Raw genomic sequence first — 955 nt, forward strand, 5'->3', positions numbered from 1 at the left:
TCTGGTGATATCTCGGGTGCTATTAGAGGTAGCGCAATAAATCAAAGTGCATTGTCTGTAGGAGGCCCCGGCGCATGCATCTCTGCAGCGGGAACGACCTCAGACCACCAAGGGCCGAGAAAACCACCGTCTCATGGGGCCGGACGCTCAGGGTCAGGGAAAAATCCAATATATATCTGGTGATATCTCGGGTGCTATTAGAGATAGCGCAATAAATCAAAGTGCATTGTCTGTAGGATTCCCTGGCGCATGAATCTGTGCAGCGGGAACGACCTCGGACCACCAGGGGCCGAGAAAACCACCGTCTCATGGGGCCGGACACTCAGGGACAGGGCAAAATCCAATATATATATATGGTGATATCACGGGTGCTATTACAGAAAGCGCAATAAATCAAAGTGCATTGTCTGTAGGCGGCCCTGGCGCATGAATCTGTGCAGCGGGATCAACCTCGGACCACCAGGGGCCGAGAAAATCACCGTCTCATGGGGCCGGACTGTCAGGGTCAGGGAAAAATCCCCTATATATCAGGTGATATCTCGGGTGCTATTACAGATAGCGCGATAAATCAAAGTGCATTGGCAGCAGGAGGGCCTGGAGCATGAATTTGTGCAGCAGGAACGACCTCGGACAACCAGGGGCCGAGAAAACCACCGTCTCATGGGGTCGGACTCTCAGGGTCAGGGACAAATCCAATATATATCTGGTGATATCTCGGGTGCTATTAGAGATAGCGCAATAAATCAAAGTGCATTGTCTGTAGGAGGCCCTGGCGCATGAATCTGTGCAGCGGGAACGACCTCGGACCACCAGGGGCCGAAAAAACTACCGTCTCATGTGGCCGGACACTCAGGGTCAGGGAAAAAACCCATGTAAATCTGGTGATATCTCGGGTGCTATTACAGATAGCGCAATAAATCAAAGTGCATTGTCTGTAGGATTCCCTGGCGCATGA

This window comes from Nomia melanderi, unplaced genomic scaffold (genome assembly GCF_051020985.1).
Source record: "Nomia melanderi isolate GNS246 unplaced genomic scaffold, iyNomMela1 scaffold0014, whole genome shotgun sequence".
Lineage (NCBI taxonomy): Eukaryota > Metazoa > Arthropoda > Insecta > Hymenoptera > Halictidae > Nomia > Nomia melanderi.